This window comes from Notothenia rossii (assembly GCF_949606895.1).
Source record: "Notothenia rossii genome assembly, chromosome: 6".
Taxonomy (NCBI): Eukaryota; Metazoa; Chordata; class Actinopteri; order Perciformes; family Nototheniidae; genus Notothenia; species Notothenia rossii.
This window is the reverse complement of record NC_136909.1, coordinates 44,452,539-44,479,104: the sequence shown is the minus strand read 5'-3', so window position 1 is coordinate 44,479,104 and position 26,566 is coordinate 44,452,539. Positions and strand designations below refer to the sequence as shown.

The 26,566-nt window shown below is 42.0% G+C and overlaps 1 protein-coding gene and 1 long non-coding RNA gene across 2 annotated transcripts in view; both read left to right on the top strand.

Moving 5' to 3' along the window:
* abca2 (ATP-binding cassette, sub-family A (ABC1), member 2) overlaps positions 1–26,566 on the top strand; it is a 422,430-nt gene that overhangs the window by 49,973 nt on the left and 345,891 nt on the right.
* Positions 1,995–26,490, top strand: LOC307044381. Its single transcript, XR_013809629.1, has 2 exons — positions 1,995–14,626; positions 26,244–26,490. It is a non-coding gene; the product is annotated as an uncharacterized lncRNA (long non-coding RNA).

Genomic DNA, 26,566 nt, shown 5'->3' with positions numbered 1-26,566 from the left:
CAGTGTTTAGACAGTTAATTTTAGTCTAAGTTATCTCAAACAAATATTTGTTTACAAATTATGTAAACACATATTTCCAAGGCACTCCTTTATAATTATTAGGATAAATAAAAACAGGTTTGAAATCATTCCAATGTAGGACAGTAAACCAAAGATATTGTTTAAAGTTGGAGAAATACAAAAATATGCATAAATTAATAAATGTTGACTTGGTCAAATAAGATATAAATGAACAACAAAAATAAAACAAGTTACATTCATTTGTTATTGGCTATGGGTTATTGGTTATGTTCATATACTTATTTGATTATTAAAATGTAAACCGATCTTTTTCAGATGGGTGTTTTAGAGTTGTACCCCCTAGATCAGGTCTCTAGTAATTGTGTGCTCAAAGTGCATCAGATTGAAGCATTTTACTTTAAAATTTTCCCAAAAAATCTTCCCGGGGGGACGTACCCCCGGACCCCCCAAGAGGATGTGACGTCCGCCCCCCAATTAAAACATGTGCATAAAATACTGGATACATTTGAAGCCATTTTGACGTATATGACCTATATCAATAAGTTTCAGTTTTGTTGTGTATTTGTTAGGGGTCGACCGATTATAGGCCTGGCCGATTATCGGGGCCGATATTCCGCATTTGACCGATTATCGTTATCGGCCTTTTTTTTATCAAATTGCCGATAAAACTTTGGCTCTGATGTGGCCGTTTCTCTGGCTGCAGTCACCACTCTCTGTACACTAGTGATGGGTCGTTCGCGAACGATTCGTTCTTTTTGAACGAGGTGAACTGATTCCTCCCACAAAACGATTTGTTTGTTTGAGTCGCTGCCTTTCACCAAAAGCTAAAGAGATGCAGTTCGCGAACGACGAACTTAAAGAACTGGCGTAAACAGTTCAGAACTGTTTCCTACAGTTATTGTATCTTATCCCTTTCTTTCAAGAGGAGGGTCCCGTTAGGGCCCCTCCAAAATACTGGATGTTCCATCTACACAGAGTTGGACTCAGACAACTACCACAAATACAATGAAGTACTTTATTGTTGGACTCAGTATTAGTTGGACTTCTACCACAAGTAGGCTACTATGAAGTTATTTTACTGTGTACTTTTTCAGTTATTCTCTGTCAAACTCCTGTGGTAGAAAATGATTTTATCTCTCATAAAATATGGCAGAAAACATGCAGTTTGACAAAGGATTAAAACTGTAATCAGAGCCCTCTCATCTGAGCTCCGTTATACACACAGGAGCGGGACATCCTCCTCAACCTGTCCGCCATAAATGCCTCAGAGGATGGATACCTGAACCGTAGCGTCCAGCTAATGTGAAACACAGACACACACAGCGTTAGCGGGACATTCTCCACCCCCTGTAGGCCCTAAAAGCTTCAGAGGACGGATACCTGAACCGTAGCGTCCAGCTAGCTTAGCCGCAGCTTAGCGATAAATACAAACAGCGTTGTATTCTCCTCCCCCTGTCGGCCCTAAAAGCTTCAGAGGGTGGATAGCTGGGCTCCGTAGCGTCCCACTAGCTTAGCCGCTAGCTAAAGGTAAACAAACATAGATGGGTACATAGAATATGAATAAATCGTCACCGATGTAGAGGATATATTTTTTTATTCACTTTGAACTCGGCCAAATGGAATTTAATGCTTTGGGATTAAAGTTAGGCCACATAGTACGTGCATGGGTTTGAAAGTATAACGTGCTAGCCTGCTGTAATACATCGTATAGCTGGCTGGTCTACCTGCATGTGCCATCCGGCCTCTGCAGCTCATCCAGAATGCAGCGGCTCGTCTGGTCTTCAACCTTCCAAAATTCTCCCACACCACGCCGCTCCTCCGCTCCCTTCACTGGCTTCCGGTAACTGCTAGAATCCACTTCAAGACACTGATACTTGCGTACCATGCTGCGAATGGATCTGCCCCTTGCTACATCCAGGACATGGTTAAACCGTACACCCCAATACGTACACTCCGCTCTGCATCGGCCAAACAGCTCGCTGCACCCGCACTGCGAGGGGGACCCAAGTAAAAACACGTGGGTTTGCTATCCTGGCTCCAAAATGGTGGAATGAGCTCCCCATTGAAATCAGGACAGCAGATAGCTTGCACATCTTCCGGCGCAGACTGAAAACTCATCTCTTTCGACTCCACTTCGAGCGATAGAATTACTAACAAAGCACTTATATACTAATAAAGGGCTGGCTTATCTAAAGCCAGTTGAGTAGCACTTGAAATGTTTGGCTCTATGAAACCTGATGTACTTATATGATTCTGTTTTCTTCAAGGTTGTATCTTCCTGGTCGAATGCACTTATTGTAAGTCGCTTTGGATAAAAGCGTCAGCTAAATGCAATGTTATGTAATGTATAGTCATGCACACATTTATGAGATTTAACAATGGCCAGTTATATTTCTTAAATAATATGTAGCCTATTCCCTGAGTATAATTCATGGGGCAACAAGGTGAGGTGTAAAATGTGTTTTAATATCATACATTTTAAGCCAGCAAACTTCTTGTACGGACTTCGGCAGTAGTGAAGACTCACTGAACGAATTAAGTACAAAGACGAATCGTTCGCGAACGTGCAAATCACCAGAAGTCGTTCGCGAACCGATGAACGAATCAGTGAACGAATCTTTAAAGTGAACTGAATCAAAAGATTTGTGTCCCCGAAGGGATTCGAAATGCCCATCACTACTGTACACGAGCAATGTCCCGCCCACAGCGCAATCTGATAGGCTATTACTGAAGTGTCAATCAACACTAAAGATTTTCCGGGCGGGAGCAAGCCAGAGAGGCGGGACCTCCTCAGATTACAGGCAGGTGCGAAGAACTGTTGGATATTTGGAGGATGTTGAAAACCAACCTCGTCTCCGCGTGTCGTTTGATAAGCTGGGTGAATTCGGGAAAAGGAAGGGATTAAGAAACACCAGAATACAAGTTAAACAATAATCTTGATTTAATGATATACAGTAACGATACAAAATACAAAGAAATCACGAAGCACTCTGCAGAGTACTCCGGGCTCAGGTTCTACCACCGTGTGAGACAGGTCTCAGGAACGGCCGGTGAAAAACAAGAGCGCGAACCAAAGGAAAACACAGTCTTTCATACTAAAACACAGGAGGAGGAGGTGTACGTGCTTTCCCCCAGGGGTCATCTTATTGGCAGAGACCAACACATGGCCTGTCGCACCCAATCAGTGCGACACAGCAGCTTGTAGCCAGCACACACACATCCCGTTTATGGCCCTTTGTCCCTGTGTCCATCTTCCCGCCTCCTGACTGCCACACACAAGTTAAAAGTATGTTTTAAGATATAGTTGTTATAGTTGGCTAAATATACGTAATACATGTTAATTACTTTCATATCAATAACAACGAGGAACACATTACCTATGCTCTTAAGCAGTATTAGAGATGCTTTTCAAATAGTCAAACTTCACCCAGGCTTACCTATGGCCCTTCCATTTGTTTGAGCTATTGTTCACATCTTTACTTCAAATAAAAGGTTTCACATTGTATATTTCCAGCTTCCTTTACACATACTGCTATTATTAACACAAAGTAACCAACCACACACCTCTATTGAAAACAAGTCGATTCCCCTGACAATTGATATGCTGAAACTCCTCGGAATGCGCTCCCTCCCCCACCTCTCGTCCCTGTCATAAAAAACTGCTTCCATTTCATATAGAGTAATAAAAGATGTTTAAGCTAATTTCTCCACAATGTTTGTAGCCATTTAGTACCCACAAATGAAAGAATAAGAACAGAGGTATAGTTGACCAGTAATCCTGTAGCACATATATTTTACTGCAATGAAAACACACACACATCTGCTCCAAGCATGTGTAACGCACACCCTTCTTTTACGAGGGAAACATTCCAGAGTCTTGGCCCTATTCCCAAATAAGGGTGTCCCATGCTCCCATCTCTTCTCTAAACACAAGTACTTTACCTCAATATATTGGGGGAGGGAAAAGATACTTTGTCCCTTCAAATTTAACACACATGAATATATATAAGGTGACATTAAAATGAATATACCAGATTTAACTTTCCTGCCATAACACGTTACTTTAATCCTTCAAATAATTCAAATAATCCTTCAATTCCCCCTTTTTGGTCTCGCATTAACGAGACCAACACACATAAGACATTTGAAACAAACTACTGTCATTCTTTGATACTGTGTCTGTCCCCCTTCATTAAACCCTTGAGAACAGAAAACAACCTCCAATGACAGTGAAGAAACTATCAGAGTGAGAGCCTGAGTGCCAGAAAGCAGCATCCTTGCGTGTTGTTGAATCATCAGGGCCCCCCCCCTTAACGGAATACGCCAACAAGGGCAGCTGATAGGGAGGGGGAGATGCGGCCTTTCCTTCAAAGGTGGAACTGATGAATCTGATCAGAGAGAAGTAGACTCCTCTGCTGCCTCGAGAAGTCCCCCAGCCCGCTGACGCCTCCTTCCAAGTCGTCTGCTGTAGGGATGTCCGCGAGGTCCTTCTCCTCCAGTCCGCTGATGCCTGCTTCCAAGTCGTCTGCTGTAGGGATGTCCGCGTTGACGATAGCCAGGTCCGTCCTGATGTCCTCCATGGTCCTAGCCGGTGATTTCCTCGCCGCACACTGGCTCCAGTAGTACCAGATGTCCCCCTTTGCTCCTCGGCGGACGGCATGAGATGTCCACTGGGTCACTCTGTAGAGGCCGGAGAACCTGGGGTTGAGTCACGTAGGCCTGACGACCTTCAGCCAGACGAACTCCGCTGTGTCGGCCTCCTGCTCCTCGGGTCCCCCTTTTGGCGTCAGCAACCTGTGTGGAGAAATCTGATACCCACCCCTCAAGTCTACGCTCAGGGCTTCTGGGCCCTCAGGTGTTTGACCCACCGCTGGTAGGCCACTTCAGAATCCTAATACTTGGCCTGTGTCAACAAAATAAACCCCAACATCTTCAGGTGAACTAAATAACATATCTCAATAGCTCTGAATTCCTGACAAGCATCTGTGTTATTATAAATGAAATCCTTGAGATCCCATTTAAAATCTAAATATAATATGAACTGCTAATGTTTCTGGTAAAGAAACACACTAATGTTATGGATTAAAAACAACTAAAATCATGATACTGACAAAGTGAATAATTTCCAGGCGAGACTGCTTCTACCTGTCACTGCTTGGATATTATCAAGCTGAAAAATGAATACAGAAATTCAACATACTGTCATCAAATGTCTTTCTATTATGACTTTAAATTAAATGTACGTCCCCATAATGATCTAAACAGTCTATGGCTTTTACTTCTTTACCAGGCTAGTTACAAGATGTGGTCTAAATTAAATTCTATCTCATTACATTACTATGTTTTAACTTAGCTGTAATATGTTCTTTCTACACTTCAAACCTCAGTTACTTTAATACCTGTTGAAATATTACCAAATTGTTTTCATTATCACAGTTCACCTTCTCATTCTCATTCTGGAATTACCTCTCTCAGTAGCCCCTTGGCCACTGATTCTGCATCTGTGTTACCTGTTATAACTCAATCAATATTAGAAACATGTCAACATTAATCAAACATTATCTTATCCCCAGACATGGAGCAGGTTAAATCTAAAACTGTTAATCAATGGTCAGATTGAACATCTGAGTTGGGGCGGCAGGTTTCTTCCAGTCCCTAAATGAAAATATCCCACACTCCCCCTTTTTACACATGTAAACATGTGTAATAAAATCCTGTATGGGAAGAAAACCTTCAGGTAACCAGTGGTTATAAGAAAATACCAAACATCATTCACAAAAGTATATCCATCATCTTTCACAGTAAACACTCCAGGGAAAATGAGTGTTCATTTCCAGCTGGCAGTCCTAAACGAAACAGAATCTTTAGATTTTAGTTTGAGTTTTACATTTGCCAACCGCCAACTCCTGTGGGAATTAGAAACGGGTCACATGTGGTTTCCCACTTTTGCAGAATTTTTAGGAAACCTGTGTTTCCCTTGGAGCTCCAAAATAATATGTTAGTCCAAAGACATGCTCGGTTAGTTATTGTTTTAGAATCAAGCAGTTGCACTGATCACATGCAGAAATTCATTCACACTCACACTGTCAGTTTGTAAAGTCAAGTTTGGTCAGCCCCAGAGTCAGTCATTGATAGTGCTGTTCTCAAGTCACACTGTCAGTCAGGGTCAAAGGTCATTTGTTCTCAGTTTCATTGGCCATGTGTCGTGCTCTGCAGAGACTTTGATACTTCAGCATAGGCCAGTATCCTTTGTCTACAAAAATCAGTCAGATATGGAGCGCCATCATTTATCAATTCACGATTACCACCTTAAGTCAGATATCTCTAACTTGTCATCGGGACGGCTGCTTCCCACATTTCCTGCAACTTGGTACAAAACTCACTTCATAATAGTACTACTACTACTGCAATTTATTTACAACTAAGTAGTATTAAAATGTCTAAGAAATCTAATTCAGAAACTTGTGTACATAACTATTATCTTAAGTCAAAACATTACTAGGATCTGTGTAGCTCTGCATTTCATAGCTCATTATACTCATTTATCTTCAATTCTGGTCTTCTTAAAAACAATGTTAAACTCTTTAGCAGTGTGTGGAACCTTGGGTGTCCGAACATGCAACCATCACCCTTTACTCTATCAAGGATTAAAAACAGTTTCCATCCTAAAGCCCTCCTATGGTAATAACTATGCCACAATGGTGAAATCAATATTGTAACAAATGAAATCACTGCTTTATTCACACATGAATAAAAATCTCTTGAAGAATAATTTATTAATATGATGGAAAGATTGAAGAATATGGTTCTACACTGTGCTACTCCAAAACACCCCCTGCTTAAAGTGTAGTGCATATTTCCCTCATGTCTCCCCCTTTAACCCTCAGTGTGTTTTTAGGATGATTTTCTCATTTTACATTAATAGTTTCCTCTTTACTGCTATTTTGAATTTACCAATAGATTAATTCATGGTTAATACCTCTTTTTATCTTTACTTATTTATCAAGTCAATTCAAGTTCTTTAAATGTGGTGTCTTCTATGCGCGTTTTGTGAATAAGTGTGTTTATGTGTAAACTCACTCATTCCCGTTTTCCTTTTCTCCTCCCCTGGTTGTCTCAAGCCGTGACCCCGACCTCCTCACTTCAAATCGACTATGCCAACTCCTCTGATTCTGTCTTCTCTTCAGTCCATCAGCTCTTGAATCCATCCGCTGTAACTGTTTTAGGCAGCCTTTGGCCCAGTCACATCTGCAGCCCACATCATGCCACTGTTCTTGCACTGCTTTGCATTTCATCTCCCCTTTACAGCCTCTCTGCTGCTTCATGGAGGGCGGATTCTGCTCTCATGTCCCCCACTCTGCTCCTGTGCCAAATCTCGTGGCTCAGCTTCATGCCCTGTCTGAGGGACGGATGAGAGTATTTCTGTATGTCAGCAAGCGGTTTGGTTCTGGATGCCTCAGGTGGAGACGGTTCAGCTCCGGTTCTCTGTCTGTTTGATGGAGAAGGAGGAGCCTCCTTTTGGGTTGGGTCTTTTGTCTGCTTGGAGGGACGGGGTCGTAGCCTTTCTAACTCAGAGGGCGAGTCCAGGTCCCGGGAAGCATTATCCATAAGAAATCTAGCACACTGAGATTGAATCAATCCAACCCTTTCCACTCTGTCTCTTTCTAATCATACTATCTGTCTTAGTTGCTAAATGCCATCTAAACAACACCATTAATGTCTACTAATGATATTACAAAAACTCCCTCTATAAATTGTTTCATCCATTGTTACATATCTACCCAACCTGACTCTTTCAGGAAACCATTTTCTTCCATAAATTGAAATACCTGTTTCAAGCATTACATATTTCACACACTACGAAAGAACATCTCCATACTTTCTCCAATATTTTAAATCCCACTGTTACTTAGAACAATAGTAAACCTGCAGAGCACACTGATCAGATCACAGTAATATAATTTGACTCAAGTGTAGGCCCATGTCTACTTTCCATTTTACTTATTACTTTTGGTGAATATTTATTTATACTGTCTAAATTCCTTGTCTATGATGTGCAAAAAGTTAGAGTATAAAAATGTGTTTTTCTCAATGTATTTACACTCCACGGATTCTTGAGTTTACTCATCTCCTAGTGTTGTCGTTCCTAAAAATGTTAGCAAACACAAAACTCCCACTACAACATTTATAGATAAATTGATCTAGCAAAATGAACTCTTTTCTAATTCAAAATGTGACAAAAGAACAATGATTTGTCTTTCACAAGATGGTGGTCTAACAGAATGACTCTTGACCTCATGGGGTCAAATAGATTTAGCCATGAGGCGGCTGACTTTAAAATGAACTGGGACAAAGAAACCACATGCATGTGGGTACATTATAGTCTAGAAATATAACACAAAACAACACTACTTAAAAATAATAACAATTCAAATGACTTCTGGTGAAAAGCATGAAGAACAAAACAACTTAATCTACTCTCAATGTTCATGTACACCATCACTGTGTATTTAATCAGTAGTTACCGGTTGTATCCTTAATCAAACTATTTCACCATCTTCACTTATTTTAGGTTACTCATTCAACAATATGACATTCTCCCGAATAGTAGTTAACTTTATATAACTTGTACTCTCTATATTTTAGCAACAACCTTACTTTTCTCTCTCTCTCTGTCTACTTTCCAAAACATCTCATTTCTCCTGACCACAAGTTTCTCATAAATCACCCCTTTGTGTAACCGTGTGAGATGGCTGGAGCAAAACCCCGTGCAGGACCTCTGTCATGCTTAAACATTAACAGATTCCCTCTGACAAACTTACAAAAACCTTCTCTTTACTTTCTACTCTTTTGTTCCTGTATTTAATATAATTTTCCCCTTGGAATATAATTAAGTACAATCCTTAGTTAATGACAAATACCATGAAATTCACAACGCAATGCAACGGTATCAATCAGTTCTCAAAGACTATATTTAAATAGCAGCAAATCATTGTTTCTTATTTATTTCAATATATCTACCACTTCAAATCACACCTTGATCTGTTAATTTTCTATGTATTTCACTCCAACTTCAGATCACTAGAGAAAAAAGCAAGCAGACACACTCCGGGCTGCTGCTGCTGCTCTCGAGAGGAAAAAGGGTGGGGGGAACTCTCACAGACAAATACTGACACCCCCTTCTCTCTCCCCTGCTGTAGCTCTCAGCCTCTCCTTTGGAAAAGGGGGGCTTCTTTCAATAATTAACACTTCTGCTATCCTTTTATTCAATTTTTTTTTTTGCTTGAACCCACTGTCCTCGTAAGCTCTTAACTCACGCTCCTCTCGTTAAAATTCTCCTTTCATTATGACTTCGTATCTATTCATCTGACTTCGGCTGTTTCTGTTACCAGTAAATATTCACAGAAAAAATGTTCCCCGTACAGTCTATTCAGCTTTTATTGTCCGATGTTTATTCCAACAAGTTTAGCAAGCCTCTCAGCGCGCTTCAACACCGTCTTTCAACGATGTGACGCTGACGTAACCAAGGCTTACAGAACTCTTTATCGTGACGTTTGGCTTTATAGATTCAACCCCCACAGAACAAAGGATTAATGAGGTCCGGTCACTTCAAAATTGGTTTTCGAAGGTTGCGTTACTCTCCTTTGGATTTTACTTATAACTCAACTTCGATTCCTATGAACCTAAGAATTGTTATTCAGATTCGTCTCCTGGATGCCGTCTGAAAACGGTCACTGGACGTCCCCCAACGAGTCTTCAGCCGTCTCCTTTCTGAAAAAAGTACGGGGCCTTTCACCTTCGTCTTACATACCTCGTTGATTCACTTTTATGTTATATAACTTTCCTACCTATCTAAAATATGTATTTGTATATTCCACCGCAACAACTATGACACCGGAATATGTCTCTGACAACTCTAAAATTTAGTTTAGCCAATTACAGACCTTCGATAGAAACAGGCTTGTCTGCTCACCTTTCAATTGTAGGATCCTCGTTTTAGTTGTCAGAGATTATTCTAGGCCTCTTCTCCGGACCATTCGTCCGCTTGCCGCTGGTGGTCTCTTCCCCGAAAACACCCCACTCAGACACGTCGGGTTCACCATTTGTTGGAGATTTGGAGGATGTTGAAAACCAACCTCGTCTCCGCGTGTCGTTTGCTAAGCTGGGTGAATTCGTGAAAAGGAAGGGATTAAGAAACACCAGAATACAAGTTAAACAATAATCTTGCTTTAATGATATACAGTAACGATACAAAATACAAAGAAATCACGAAGCACTCTGCAGAGTACTCCGGGCTCAGGTTCTACCACCGTGTGAGACAGGTCTCAGGAACGGCCGGTGAAAAACAAGAGCGCGAACCAAAGGAAAACACAGGCTTTCATACTAAAACACAGGAGGAGGTGTGTGCGGGCTTTCCCCCCAAGGTCATCTTATTGGCAGAGACCAACACATGGCCTGTCGCACCCAATCAGTGCGACACAGCAGAAGAAACCCGGAAACAAAAAGTCTCATTCAGTTTGACGAAGACCAGACACCTTTTGGTGTCTGGTACGAACTTGCTCTCAACAACAAGTTTCCTTATCTTATTTCACATCTTGTAGCCAGCACACACACATCTCCTTTATGGCCCTTTGTCCCTGAGTCCATCTTCCCCCCTTCAGGTTACCACACACAAGTTAAAAGTATGTTTTAAGATATAGTTGTTATAGTTGGCTAAATATACGTAATACATGTTAATTACTTTCATATCAATAATAATGAGGAACACATTACCTATGCTCTTAAGCAGTATTAGAGATGCTTTTCAAATAGTCAAACTTCACACAGGCCTCATATAGAGAACACACTCATTTGTCCTATAGCCCCTCCATTTGTTTGAGCTATTGTTCACATCTTTACTTCAAATAAAAGGTTTCACATTGTATATTTCCAGCTTCCTTTACACATACTGTTATTATTAATACAAAGTAACCAACCACACATATCTATTGAAAACAAGTCGATTCCCCTGACAATTGACATGCTGAAACTCCTCGGAATGCACTCCCTCCCCCAACTCTCTCGTCCCTGTCATAAAAAACTGCTTCCATTTCATATAGAGTAATGAAAGATGTTTAAGCTAATTTCTCCACAATGTTTGTAGCCATTTAGTACCCACACATGAAAGAACAAGAACAGAGGTATAGTTGACCAGTAATCCTGTAGCACATATATTTTACTGCAATGAAAACACACACACATCTGCTACAAGATTGTGTAGCGCACACCCTTCTTTTACGAGGGAAACATTCCAGAGTTTCGGCACTATCTCCAAATAAGGGTGTCCCATGCTCCCATCTCTTCTCTAAACACAAGTTCTTCACCTCAATATATTGGGGGAGGGAAAAGATACTTTGTCCCTTCTAATTTAACACACATGAATATATATAAGGTGACATTAAAAGGAATATACCAGATTTAACTTTCCTGCCATAACACGTTACTTTAATCCTTCAAATAATTCAAATAATCCTTCAGCAGACACAGACAGAGGCAAGCAGCAGCGCTGAGCGGCAGAACGGAAGTTACCTACTGTAACTCCAGCTTCTATGAGTATTGGCGAAGCCCTCTAAGGCTATCGCTATTGGGTAATCCCCTGCGCACCCGCGCAGCACTGAAACACTTCTAGTCCACGCCCAACCGCAAGGTGGGCCCCACCCTCGAGCTCCTTCCGGTATAAATAGGAAGGAGGCACGACAATCTGCTCCCATACAAAATAACTTTTCTTCAGCGATTCGTGGAGCCAGTGGGGCCCAGCACTTAGAGGGCTTCGCCGATACTAAAGAAGCTGGAGTTACAGTAGGTAACTTCAGTTCTATTTCGTATGTGGCTTCGCCCTCTAAGGCTATCGCTATTGGGTTAAGGGCGAAGCATGATGTTGTCTGCACCCCACTGGGTCCGCCTGGTACTAGAAGCACAGACACACCTGCTCAGATCGCCATGCGTAATGGCGCATCGCCGTCCCTGGAATATAGCATAACATGAATATTTTCCATGAGGGGACGAAGGCTAGGACAATACATACCTGCCGCTGTGAGAAAGTAGAGACGAAGGTCATACTTTGCCCAGTGACAAAAAGAGGGGGAACAGCAGCTCTCTGCGTGTCAGACAGGTAGGAGAGCGCCCAGCTGGATCCCTAACGTCACTCACTCTGACAAGACACTCCGTACAAAATGTGTCACAGGAAAAAAGGAAACATCCCTCTCATAAGAGGGAAAAAGGGCCGCTCTCCGCGTGCCGAGAGGCAGGAGAGAGGCGCACAGTTGGATCCCTGACGTCACTCACTCTGACAAGACACTCCGTACAGGGTGTGTCAGAGAGGAATGGGAGACATCCCTCAAATACAATTGAATAAATGAACAGGGGGAAGACCAAGATGCAGCAGTGCAAATGTCTTCCACTGACATTTCTCCGTGCAAAGCCGTGGAGGAGGAAATTCCTCTGGCGGAGTGCGCACTGACGTTCTCCGGGGGATCCACCCCAGAGGAGACATACGCCTGTGACACAGCCAGTTTGACAGCCGTTGTGCAGACAGAGGCTGCCCGATCGAGCGCTCTCTATAATGCACAAACAGGCGCTGAGAATGGCGCAAGGCAGCCGTGCGCGCCACTAGCAGGACAGCGCGCGCACAGGACAGAGGAGATGAGACACGGCTTCTTCCTCCGACCTGTGAGCAGGGGCAAAGAAGCCATCCAAGGTGATCACTCTCGACTCTAAAAGAGCTTGTGATGACCTTTGGCATAAAAGCCGGGTTAGGGCGTAAAACAGCTGAACTGCCATCTCCTTGGATCCGGAGGCATGACGGAGCCACAGAGAGAGCAGACAAATCACTCACCCTTTTCGCATAGAGCCAAAAGTAATACTACTTTGGCTGACAACAGTTTAAGGGGAACCTGGTCTAAAGGTTCAAATGGTGCTTTGCTCAGTGCGCGTATACCAAAGCCAAATCCCACTGAGGCGCCAGTGCGCGTGACACAGGTCTGAGTCTCGGTACTCCTCGCATAACACGGCTGCTGCGCTCTGCGAGCCCCTCTGTTCAATTCGCCGGGAATATACATTGCTCTGATGAGAGCAACGTGTGTGTGCGCGCCCAAACAGCAGCCGCCTGGCTGCGTTCAGAAGCTGCGCAGATCGTACTCCTCCCTGGCGATTGAGGTAGGCTGCTTCTATAGCCGTGGCCTGTTGTCTGTGCGAATCCACACATTGATTGTACAGCAACGGGGGTCTCCATACTTGCCAACCCTCACGATTTTCGCGAGAGACTCCCGATTTCATTGCCCTCTCCCGGTTTCCTTCCGGGGTCATATTTCTCCCGCATTTCTCCCGATTTCTGACAAAATCAGATTTGCTGCTTTGTTGGAATTCAAGATACTACTGAAGGCTTGAATCAGTGATATGCCCTGATCCTTCAGTTTATGGGGACAGGCAACTTTCCCACTGTGGCGTTAATTGAGAGGGCCCATCACTTTCCAACTTAGTTATTCCCAAGTCAACACTCTTAACCTCCAAGTGGAAATTCTTCGCCTTGCCAGGGAATAGACAAGTTATCGCCCACCTGATAAGGAGTTTGGTGAACTCACTATGAGATGAGGGAACAGCAGGATTAAACACCCTCAAAGAACACTGCCCTTTAGTTATTAAAGCAGACATTTGCTTTTGTTCTTAAAAGACACAAATCAATAGAATCCTGTCCTAATTGTCCTATAATTTAAATGTATTTTTTATTTTCAATTCTATAAAAGTTGCTTTGTGGTACAAGACACAAAAAAAGGCCATATACTATATATTTTTACCCAGATCTTCTGAAGATTTTCTTTACCAACAAGGCAAGATGTTTCTTAACCTCCGGCTGTCAATGTTCGCACGTTGAAGGTGACTTACCTCAAAAAACAATTATAAGTTAAAGTGGAACTATCATGCTATATTTGAATAATATAGTGTAGGACCATACCTATATAAGGCATATTTATACTTTTTATTCTTCAAAATACACAGCAGATCACGCATTTTAGCTATTCCTCATTTCGCTCAATTCAACACTGTCTTTTCATGGGCTGATTCTGAGAAAACAGCACCATCTACAGGCCTGGCATATGTACTACAGCGTCTCCAGCGCTTTCGAACGGCTATGTCCGTGGCTGTCTCCTCCTGATTGGTGGAGTTGGCCCAATAGCCGTAGCGCCACTTCTGTGACGTCAGAGAAGTGTTCAAATCTGGATCAGTCTGTATCAGATCCGTTGCAGCCCCTTCTTACGAGATTTGGGTATGGAGGAAAATAGAGAGGGTTGTGTTTTCTGACACTTGGTGAGTTCCCTGGAACACCGGGGACACATATTCATGTATAAAAGACGTACAAAACTGCATTTTGCATGATAGGTCACCTTTAATCTAGATTTCTCTACCTCAATGTAGAGGCAACTACAACACTTTGCCTCTAAACCTGGTGCTCTTCCTAAGGGCTTGGTCATGATCTTCCCACAGACACAGACCGTGAGGAGGCCAGTCTCGGCTGAATGGCCGGCCTTGAAGCCAGACTGATGCAGATCAAGGAGGTGTTCTGATGAAGGTAAGAAGAGTGGATTCAAGATGGCCCGCTCTAGTGTTTGTGAAAGAACAGGAAGAAGAGAGACAGGTCTGTAGTTTGTTACATCCGAAGGGTTGAGTGTTTTTTTTTTAGGAGAGGGTTCACTCTGCCTCTTTAAAGGTGCTTGGGGAGCAGACAGTTATTGACAAACTGTTGATGGAATGGGTGAGAGAAGGAAAAATGTCAGGAGCTATAGAGGAAGTGAGAGGGGAGAGGGTAACAAGGCTAAGAACCTGGATTGGAGAGAGGGGAGAAGTGTGAAGGTGGTGTGGAAGACTCACTGGATGAGTTGGGAAGTGATGATCATGTGTCAGCTCATTTTTTTCAAACAGTTGACAAGGCTGCTCGGTAGAAGGGAGGAAGGTGGTGAGGGACTGGAGGCATTGGGGAAGGGGGAGAGGAAAGACAAGGTCTAGTTAATAAGATAATCATTTTGTTGGGAATATAATATAAATGTAGCGTAACTGCAGGCAGCTTTAACGGCTCCTTCTGACTTCAGTAATCCTCTGAATATGGGCTTACTGGACTTTGAGTGTTTTCATGTTAACACAATAAGGTTAACAATATATGGTTTTGTTGCAAATTGCTGTTCATGTTTAATTTTTAATTCATTTGGTTTACCAGGTCTGTTTGTCCAAATCTAAAGAAAAAAGAAATATATATATATATTAAAAGGCCCATGTCATGGCCATTTCTACTGATCATAGTTCCATTTTTGAGGTCTACGAGAATATATTTATATTGTTCAATGTTCCAAACTCACATTGGTTTCTCATACAGCATCTCTGTATAGTATGGGTATTCACTCTCTGTCCTACACGGCTTGTTGGAGCTCCTGCCCCCCCCCTCCCTGTGTGCCCAGTGTGCTCCGATTGGTCAGCTCTGCCACTCTGTTCTGATTAGTCAACCACCAGAGAGGCTCCGCCCATGTCTAACACAGTGCTTTTTTCCGGCTCTCAGCGGAACATCAGTTTTACAATGGCGTCGGTACAGCCGTATATGTTTGAACCGGAGTCCGATCCTGAAAGTGAGACAGACTAACGTGATAGACCTGATTCACCGTCCCAAACTAGACTAGAGCAGGCGGTTTCACAGTGTAAAGTTTTTATTTAGTTTCGCTCTTACATTTCAGATGTTAGAACTGCATCATTTAACTACATCACAGTAACAAGTTTGTCCGCGAACTAACCAAACTGTACCTACAACTGTTGTTATTTAGATGCACCTGTATGGAAGCAAACAAGAGCCAGAAGCATTTTAATTTTATCAGACACCGAATTTATAGCATTGAAAATAATTACTTTGAAAATCATGTATCTGAATTTTGTTTGCTCCGAGTTTACCTATGTGAAATAAAAATGTAACAATTCAAGTTAAAAAAATGTGAATGTTCAAATTCAGATCCCGAAAACTCAAGAGAAAAACATTTGAATGCACAATTTCGGTGTTAAAAAATTAGACGTCAAAAATGTCGCTGTTTAAAGTTCGATGTCCAAAATTGCGATGCAACATCATCCGGGCTACTCAGACAGGATAAGCAATCGAGCCCGAATGCAATCAAATCGACTTCTGGCCTATCAGAGCCAAGCAGTGAACTCCGGGACAGAGGCCGTGGCCGTTTCTCAATCGCGAGTACACATGCTGCAGAGCAACTATTTCAAGTATACTACGTCATCGAGTGGCGCAGAATGCTGGGCATTTAACATGCATTTAAACAGTCCTTCGGCGCCACTCGACGACGTAGTATACTTGAAATAGTTGCTCTGCTGCAGTTTTACTTGTTATAGAGAAACGACCAGAGTGCGGTGAAGCTCAATGCTGCAAACTGTGTAGGCGATGGATGCAGATGGGAGCAATTCCCGTCTAGGCCTACCCTATGTTAAAATGTCCAACATCCGAAAATGAACATGTTTCTAGCCTGGATCCACAAAAAGATATTCTGTATATAGTTAGATTCCCCCTTCATAACAACGGGACTGCTGCTCCTAGCTCCTCTGTCTCACTGCTAGCTCCGTTAGCTCCATTGGCTCCGTGATGCTACAGGTGCTCAGCTCATGAGGAAAACACTACTTGAACTCGGCCGTGTTTGTTGTGTTGGTTCCTGGTGGACTATTCGTCATGCAAATATAGGATTTATCTGCGGTTAAAACAGACCGTCCATGAATGCAGTTTCTTCGGTAAATTAACCCTGCGTTGGCAAAAATGCATTTGCCTCACTTTATGAGTTTCACAATACTTGTGCCTTGTACCGCAGAGTTTGCAACGTCACAAATAAATGGTGCCAATCTTCACTCAGATGTGAATGTGTAATTTAACATTTTCAGTAAGAATAACGGACAAAAGGAGTGCAAATACAAATACAATTTATTGAAATGTGAACTAAAAGTTATCAAGCATGAACCATCACCATTTATTTTAAATAAAAATGAAATAACAAAATACATAAGTTACACTAAATGTTAATCTTTTAATTGAAAGGCTAGACCTGTGCAGGTGGTAACAGCTATCCCCAGCGTGGGCTAAGTTGTCTTTCCTATTCTGTACAAACTACTTGTTGTGCCACAACCAGTGAGTGCATGACATGCTGGTAGACATCATTATAGTTGCCGCCCAGCTTCAGGACCATCTCCAACTAAAGGGCCTCTTTTGAGAAATTCTAGTCCGGTTTCCGTTCCGCCCACAGCACTGAAACAGCTCTGGTCAGGGTCAAAAACGACCTGCTGATGGCGGCTGACATTGGATCCCCATCTCTCCTCATCCTCCTGGATCTGACTGCAGCATTCGACACTGTCGGCCATAACATCCTCCTTCAGCGCCTCCAATACACCATCGGACTCTCTGACTCCACCCTGAGCTGGTTCCAGTCCTACCTGTCTGGAAGAACAGAGTACGTCTCCTTGGGAAGTGCAAGGTCCCAGACACACCCTGTCACCTGTGGTGTCCCTCAAGGGTCGGTCCTCGGGCCCACTCTGTTCACCCTGTACACTCTGCCCCTTGGCCGTGTCATCAGCCAGCATGGAATATCATTCCATTGCTACGCTGATGACACGCAGCTATATATAAAGACAGACCCTATCTCACATGCATCCTCACTGTCACCATCATTATCACCGTTCCCATCAACATCCTTTAACACCTGCATTGAGGAGATAAAGGCTTTGATGCAACAAAACTTCCTGCAGCTCAATAGCTCCAAAACAGAAGCTATTTTAGTTGGCACACCAAACCAGGTCCAGCCATGCCCCATAACCCACATCACCTTTTCTGGCCAAAACATACTCCTCTCCACATCAGTTACCAACCTGGGTGTAAGATTTGACAGACATCTGACCTTTGACACCCACATCAAACACCTGTGCAAAACATCCTACTACCACCTCAGGAACATTGCAAAACTCCTGTCAGATGCTGAACAATCCTGTCAGATGCTGAACAATCGGGAATAACTCCCGCTAGGAGTCCCTCATCGGGACTCCTAGCGAGAGCCTTCAGAAGCTCCAATACGTACATGCCGCTAGGATCCTGATGAGGGTGAGAAAGTAAAACCAGATCACACCCGTCCTTCATTCCCTCCACTGGCTTCCTGTGTCATTCAGGATCGAATTCAAGATCTCACTGCTCACCCATCAGTGTGTCCACAGGAACGCTCCTCCATACCTGAAGGAACTTCTCACATCTCAAACCTCCACACGCAACCTCCGTTCCACAACAAACCATCTGCTTTGCCCCCCCAGGACGAAACTCCGCACAATGGGGGATCAGGCTTTCTGTGCAGCTGTTCCTCACCTGTGGAATTCCCTCCCAGATCACCTGAGGACTCCCCAGACCACCTGAGGACTCCCAGACCACCTGAGGACTCCCCAGACCACTGAAGCCTTTAAGAAAGGCCTGAAAAAATCTTTCTTTAAAAAAAAGCCTTTGATTAAACTTTTGTTTGTTTTGTTTGTTTGTTACGCCTCCTGTAGCACTTTGGGATTGCTTTTACCAATGAAAGGTGCTTTACAAATGCAATTTATTAATATTATTATTATTATTATAATGTCTTATGTTATGTCAATTTTCTCACATATGGTGTTGATGGGGACATATCTCTCTCTCATTCAATGGCCTGCATGCATGTACACTAGAGATGAACCAAACATGTGTTTGCTTGCATAATATATGAGCAGTACTTGCACACCTGTGTCATCAGACCTCACAATGATGCGGGAATATGACTCTGCAAGATGTATGGCATGGAGCTCCATCCTTGTGTCTCCCTCCTCCTGATCACTGTACAGTGATATCAAACTGCTGACTCCTGCTGTGCAGATGCTCTTCACCTTCTCCCCTTCGTCAAATCCCGAGTGTAGTCTGTGGGGCAGCAGTGACAATGTAGTTGCTCACAAACATGCACAGTGCAGTCTTGTTTCCACTACTCCTCAAGTACTTCCTGTAGTTTGGGACATTTGTTTTGCTTTAGGTTATAACACTTGTGTTATTCTTCAGAGCTGGGTCCTCATTACAGATCTACACTTTTTTAAATGCACCTGCATTGACACACCCGTTCACAAAATCATACTGAGTGTTTGGCACATATTATATATAGAAAACAAGAAATGCAATGTGTAGTCGTGGTATTTGACAGGTATGACGGCCCACAGTCAATCAAAGACCTGGAGAGGCAAAGGAGAGGTGCAAGTGATGGAAGGCCTACACATGTTATCACTGGCAAAACAAATGTCCCAAACTACAGGAAGTACTTGAGGAGTAGTGGAAACAATCTTGCACTGTGCATGTTTGTGAGCAACTACGTTGTCACTGCTGCCCCACAGAGACTACACTCAGGATTTTACGAAGGGGAGGAGGTGAAGAGCATCTGCACAGCAGGAGTCAGCAGTTTGACCTCACTGTACAGTGATCAGGAGGAGACAGACACAAGGATGGTGCTCCATGCCATAAATCTTGCAGAGTCATATTCCCGCATCATTGTGAGGTCTGATGACACAGGTGTGGAAGTACTGCTCATATATTATGCAAGCAAATACATGTTTAGTTCATCTCTCGTGTACATGCATGCAGGCCATGGAATGAGCAGAGAGATATGTTCCCATCAACACCATATGTGAGAAAATTGTAAAAGACATGTCTAACTGTCTACCAGCATGTCGTGCACTCACTGGCTGTGGCACAACAAGTAGTTTGTACAGAATAGGAAAGACAACAGCATTCACCAAACTCAAGACCCATCTCAGCGAGCTCAAAGATCTGGCCCATTTTGGACTCTCTGCCTGCTTGGAAGAGTCTTTGCCAGTCGCAAGAGAATTTGCGCTTCTGCTATACTGTATGGAAAAAAGGAAATTGGACTGATGTGCACAAACTTGGATGAACTGAGGTTCATAATTGCATCAACATTAGATGCAGCCTCGGAAAATCTGCCGCCAACAGAGGATGCATTTCAACAACATGTACAAAGAGCAATGTTTCAGACAGCGATATGGTGTCTCAGGCCGAACCCAATGGACACACATACTATGTGTAATGGAGTCCTATTGGCAGGGGGTGGATTGTCAGAGATGGGGCCATTCAACCAGTGCTATTTACAAAAACCCCAGCACCTACAGAAATGCAGAAGTGAGAGACATTACTCACTTGTATTGCAAAGATGCAAAGTGTGGAGAGAGTGGAAAGTGCCAGTGCCTCTCTGTCGGCCTTCCCTGTACGGAGTTCTGCACCTGCTGTGCAGAATGTCAAAATGTGTCCACTAACGTTTCTGAGGAGCCTGACATTTAACATTATATTCTAGTATCTATATACTTGACCTCTCACTGAATTGTTTAATGATTTGTATACTTTACTTTGAATTAAGGTTCCAGTTTCAATAACACCTGTACTATTTACACCTATGTTTTAGAGGCTTGCAATATCAATCAATCAATCAATGTTTATTTATATAGCCCAATATCACAAATGTTATATTTGTCTCAGTGGACTTCAGTTTGTACAGAATATCAGTATGACAATACGACACCCTCTGTCCTTAGACCCTCACATCGTACAAGGAAAAACTTCCAGAGAAAACCCCACAGTTTAAAGGGAAAAATGGGAGAAACCTCAGGGAGAGCAACAGAGGAGGGATCCCTCTCCCAGGACGGACAGACGTGCAATAGATGCCGTGTGTAAATTGAAAAGATAATACATTTGCAACATAGGTAGTCCAAATGTTTTGAAATGCATGTGTGTATAATAAGAAGATGAATCCACGAGGATATCCATCCAGGACTTATGATCCAGGACCGCAGCCACGACTCAAGATCCAGGACTCGCAATCCATGACACAGGACCGCAGGATCATCCATGACTCCGGATCCCGGCGTATATAGACACCAAAAAGAAAGACATTTGGGGAAGCTGGGTTAATCGGAACATGAGAGTACACAGGTATAGACAGAGAGAAGGAAGAAGTAAGATGTCCCCCGACAAACTAAGCCTATATCAGCAAAACTAGGGGCTGAATCTAATCAGCCCTAACTATAAGCTTTATCAAAAAGGAAGGTCTTAAGCGCACTCTTAAAAACGGATAGGGTGTCTGCCGTCCGAACACAAACTGGAAGCTGATTCCACAAAAGTGGAGCTTGATAAGAAAAGGCTCTGGCTCCCATTGTACTTTTAGAGACTCTAGGAACAACCAACAACCCTGCATTCTTGGAACGCAATGCCCTAGTAGGACAATAGGGTATAATGAGTTCTTTAAGGTAAGATGGCACCTGCCCATTAAGGGCTTTGTAGGCGAGAAGAAGAATTTTAAATTCTATCCTGTGTTCTATAGGGAGCCAGTGTAAGGCAGCCAGAACAGGAGTAATGTGGTCCCTTTTCCTAACTCTGGTTAGTACACGAGCTGCAGCATTTTGAATCAGCTGAAGCGACTTGACTGACTTCTTGGTACACCCTGATAATAAGGAGTTACAATAATCCAGCCTTGAAGTAACAAATGCATGGACTAGTTTCTCTGCATCGTTTTGAGGCAAGATATGCCTGATTTTTGAATATAGAACTAATGCACTTTATTGTATTGGGTTACTCTTATTCTGACTATTTGGTGATGTAGTTCAGCCACCTGGCATTTCCCTCTCCAAATATAATGACCATCGGTGAGCATTCTTAACTTATAAGCTATTTTGCCACTTATCCCCCATTCGGAATGTGACTGTCTCAGAGAAGAGGTAGGCCTATGTCTAAAGAAATCTCATTTGTAATAGAACTGTACCAGATATTTCCATACAACCACTGGTTAGTATTCAATAGCACCCTAAACAATTCAGTAATGGTATATTTTTTAGGGGTTTCTGTTTTTCTGATAAATGAGAGAAAAGTGATTGAGTCCTTTGTTCCTATCTCCAAAAGTACAATTTCCGTCTAAACTAAAGCTAAGTTTACAGGACTATAATTCAGTATTTCTTTAGTTAAAAAATTGTCTGACTATTTGGTGATGTAGGACACCTACCTGGTTCATACCTCAGCAAATCTGAAGAGGAAAAGAGAGGCCATTCTCAAGTTATGGGCTTTTTTTCACCTTTGCCACATTCGGCCTGGTCTAATTTGGCTCTTTTTCAGGGATTGGAGTAGTTCTAAGGAACAACCAAAAAAACATTTTTTCCCCCAAAATAAAATTTGACAACAATCAATTGCATTAATGGGAGACCCTAAAGATAAGAAAAATCATTGTTGTCATTTGTTCTACCTCGGGTAGGGGTATCTCGAAAACTAAAGCCTTTTTTGAGGACTTGCTGCTGGACTATAAGGGTTGTTTATATTTCACATCATTAATCAGAATCTGCAAAGTAACTCAAATAAATGTAGTGGAGTAAAAATACCAGGTTAACCTCTGAATTGTAGTGGAGTAGAATTACAAAGTAAAAATGAGCTGTCATGTGGGTATATATTAATGCTGCGCATTATGTATACAAGCGATTTCCACCCATTTATTAATTATATGTTTTACATTAACACTGGCAACTGTTTTACATTAATACTGGCAACTTCTAATTGTGGGAAAAACGAAAACGTTCAGTAGAGACGTCCCATAGAACATTTTGCGAAACACAATAGCCAGCATGTGTAGTTCTGGGGGGCGTTCGATTCCAGTTTTGGATAGTCTGGCGTGGTTTTCGTTCCATTTCAAACAGCTGATTGACGCTCGGCGTAACCTTGGCGCACTGCCACTCCAACATCAAATCCCAGAGTTTGAAGATTAATCTCGGGGACTGTAGTCCTAAACGATAGCTGGTGATTATGGGTAGTGTAGTGTCTTCGGCCATCCTAAACTCCTAGAGGCCTACGTCTGTTTCCGGTTATTTTTATTTTGAAATTCAGTTCCTGACGGACGCCAAAAAAGCCAGAGATTATGGAATCAACCAATAAATAAAAACAAGGACAATTGTGTGTTATTGGTGAGTAAATAACTGTGTGTAATTTTGAAAAGAATAACAAATTAGAAGGAAAAAAAGATTTTAAAAATACAGATGTCAGTATTCTGAGGCTCTGAGCCCCATTTATTTTCCTCACAGACGGCAACAAAAGTCCGAAATTATACGATTTAAAATAAAAGCAATAATTGTGGCTTGATATTGAGTAAGAACATGTTTTTATGAAACACACAGCTTCCGGTCTTCCACGACCCGACCCGAGAAAAAAAAAACACATTACCAGTAGAAATACATTGCTTTTAAAATCGTTCCGTGTGAAGCGTAAAAAAGGTGATAATCGTGTTGGTGAACACGAAATCAATAGATTAAATGTCGTGATTATAACACGAAATGCCATGAGACTGGGTTGGGTACTGGGGCTTTTTAGGACGAGGCATCAGAGTGGTCATCCCGTCATGTGTTATCCGCCAGATACGCCAGGAGTTTCCTGATCTGGCTGGACGAAATCAAATGCAAATCACAAAATATTAGAGAAACTTAGTTGTTTTAGGTTCGCTAGCTTGCCAGCTAGATTAATATGCTAACCTACGTTTGCTAGTTGTTCAGTGTAATATGCCAACCTACTATGAACAACAGCTAGTGGTTCATATTAGGCTAGCAAGAACATGTTTACAATTACAATCTTTTACGGGTAGTCTGCTACGTTCGGTCATTCATTGTAGCTGGCATAAAAACAATGTTTTCCCTAGCAAACTCATGTCTAGCTCTTGGTAGCCTTCTTTTTTAGTTCGGTAGCATACACGCTAGGAACGCCAACTATAATGTAATTAAGTTTTGCGACTGACCGTACGGTAAATCACCCGGAGTATACTGTCTGAGTATTTTGTGTGTGAATGCAGACATTCCCCTGCTATGAGATACATGTAAGGCCATCTGCTGACATTGGAGTCGATATATGGAAACGCTAGCAACTTAGTTGGCGCTGTGTCAACGGCTTAGCAGCCCGAAAAACGTTTACCCATTTAAACAGTCATGGTAGATACCTTGTTTGTTTTAAACATCATAAATACACAAACAACAATGAATACTTACAGGTTGTGTACCCGAATCTCCCGCTGGTCCAAACAAAGTGGGAATAGCATCGTTCTTCAGTGCCCTACGCTGTAGGCTACATATCCGGCATGAATCGCTGAAAGGTTTGGGAAGCTTTGTTTCGTGAAATTCTGGCAGAGGCTGTGGCCTCTTGGTATTCACATGTCAGAGTACCCAGGAAGTAAACAATGGAAAAAGAGAAATCTCCAACGAGGCGTTTTGGGGCAGCATAGACTGTGTTAGAGTTGTACTCCCTACAGTGTGTACTTTGAGGGTTTTTGACTCTGCAAACCTTTTAAATGCATAAAAACCTTCATAACACACAAAGGGACGGGTAATAACCAGAAAAGCATGACATGGGCCCTTTAATATAATTTTGGATGTGATTCTTGACATTTATGTTTATGTTACAATACCAAGGCAAATACCTTGTATGTGAACCAGATGTGGATGTAATTATGTGGGCATCTAATGCTGGGCCATGTATGTAGCAGACTGACCAGCCATTGAGAAGACTCTGAGCACGTGCTAAAATTCAAATGATATCTCCTCTCCAGGCTCAATGTGATTTATGAATTGAGTCTGCTGTGTCTCTCAATGAATTTGTAGTTGCTGGCTGATCAGTTTTATACCAAGAATAAGGATGGAAAAGAAAGCCATTTAGGATTGAATGCAGACCGTATGGAAGCAAACAAGAGACAGAAGTATTTGAATTTTATTAGACACCGAATATATAGCATTGAAAATAATTACTTTGAAAATCATGTATCTGAATGTGTTTGCTCCGAATTTACCTATGTGAAATAAAAATGTAAAAATTCGAGTGAAAAAAATTTGAATGTTCAAATTCAGATCCCAAAAATTCGACATCAAAAAATTCGACGTCAAAAAATTTGGTGTATAAAATTCGATGTCCAAAATTGCGATGCAGCATCATCTGGGCTACTCAGACAGGATAAGCAATCGAGCCCTAATGCAATCAAACCGAGTTCTGGCCTATCAGAGCACGGCTTTGTCAGTCAGAACACTGGGGCTCGCCGCTCGGGTAAGTAGTCAGTTTGTGCTCTTTATTTTACAAGCAGTGAGGGCTCGACAGCATTTGTATCTTACATTATTTAGCTAAATGAGTGAACTAGCCTTGTGCCTTGCTGTTAGCAAGCTCCGTAATTATCTTTAATTAAAGTGAATCACAACGTTACCGTGTCCTTTTGTGTTTGTGTGTGTGTGTGGGGGGGGACGGTTTGTAACGTAACGATCACTTCGGTTAGATCAGTCAAGTAGACCCTGCTACACTATACAAATACTCTCTTACAAAAGCCCTGCATTTAAACGTGTTAATTTTACTTTAGTGCTAGTATAATTAGGAAAGTGTTGTTAAAGTATTTAAAGTAGACACAAGTTATATTATATTATATCATTTGTTTTATTATTATTACCGATGCACGAGTTGACTTAACCGTTGTAGTTGGAGCTCATTTTGAACAATGAGCTAACTAATGATTACTTTCATAATGGTTTAATGTGCTGATTATTTTCTACATTAATAGATGCAGGTCTGGTTTGTTCAAACTCTCAAAATAGTAGGACATGCTGTCATAATTACCCAGAGTCCGAAGTGACACCTTTACAATGTTAAAGCTGTTGGATAAATGTAGTGATGTAAAAACTAAAATATTCAAGATAGTGCAGTGGAAAAGAGATAATGTTTTTTTTTTTTAAATGTTACTAGAACAAAATCTCTTGTTTTGGACTGACAGTAATGATTCAAGAAATAGTAGATAAATAAATACACACGAATCAATCTGTGCATTTATTGTGGATGGAACACAACAAATGGTGCTCTTACCTGTGATGCCTCCTCCACACATTATAAGCAGACTGTATCATTCAAACTATAAGTAACAGTTCTAGCTACTTGACTTTAGAAAAACAAAATCAACACAATTTATTGAAAGACCAATCTTTATTTTACGGTGCCTCTCCTTTTGTTTGTATTATTAAACCCTGTCAATCTAAAAAACTGAGCAACTCAACAGTTAACTTTATATTTCTTATTGTCCAAAGCATCTATTACACTATTTGTTCCCCTCTCATATTCACAGGATGGATGATTAGAGACTTTGGGGGAGACCTCAGCTTTATGAACGTCCTGTCTGTTGGTTTGGCCAGAGAGGACTGAGGGTCTTTCCCTGCGAGGAGGACCAGACCTGAGGGAGGAGGACCTGCACCAGCTGCACCTACAGAACTTAGCCCATGCTGGGCATAGCTGTTACCACCTGCACAGACCTGGCCTGTCAATTAACAGATTAAAATTTAGTGTAACTTATGTATATTATTTCGTTTTTATTTTTTTTTAAAATGGTGATGTTTCATGCTTGATCACTTTTAGTTCACATTTCAATAAATTGTATTTGCGCTCCTTTTG